The 594-nt window shown below is 41.1% G+C and overlaps 1 non-coding gene across 1 annotated transcript; it reads right to left on the bottom strand.

The window, feature by feature from the left end:
- Positions 1–275: 275 nt before the first annotated feature.
- Positions 276–348, bottom strand: Trnak-uuu (transfer RNA lysine (anticodon UUU)). The gene has a single exon. It is a non-coding gene; the product is annotated as a tRNA-Lys (tRNA).
- Between the last annotated feature and the right edge of the window lie 246 nt (positions 349–594).

Below are 594 nucleotides of genomic sequence, written 5' to 3'. Positions count from 1 at the left end.
TTGGAAGTCATCGGCCTTCGGATCCGCTAAATTTTCTACGAACGTGCATTTCAGAGTACCCCTCATCTTTTATTGTCAATATAGCAACTCTCCAATGAAAACGACGTATCTCGTCACTTGAATAGCCAGCCGGTGAAGTAGCGTCTGATCGCAACGGCGTCGACTGAGCGGAATATAATCGATATGCTTCATGCAGGTGATCGAAACTGACTTATTTTGCAACATATTTGCAATTAAATGGCCATTATTTGAGCAAACAAAATGATAAAAATGTACGCCCGAACAGGGACTTGAACCCTGGACCCTTAGGTTAAAAGCCTAATGCTCTACCGACTGAGCTATCCGGGCTCGATACTTTGTGCTTCTACTTGGGTACTCATAATTGTTGCGTTACTGTCATCATGGTTAGTCTTGCGTTATTGACAACATGGTTAGTATATGTGTGTGAAATAATTGATGTGTTGTTAGCACATGAACGTTATTGGTTAACCGCGTATAGCAAAATGCGTACTCGGTTTTAGTTAAAACATGTACGGCAGGAAAGTTATTCTTCGTACTGCACTTATGATGAAAAGCAAGAACTTTCTTCGTTTC

Source organism: Schistocerca gregaria, chromosome 1 (assembly GCF_023897955.1).
Source record: "Schistocerca gregaria isolate iqSchGreg1 chromosome 1, iqSchGreg1.2, whole genome shotgun sequence".
Lineage (NCBI taxonomy): Eukaryota > Metazoa > Arthropoda > Insecta > Orthoptera > Acrididae > Schistocerca > Schistocerca gregaria.
The sequence above is the reverse complement of the archived record's forward strand: the minus strand, read 5'-3'. Positions and strand labels throughout refer to the sequence as shown.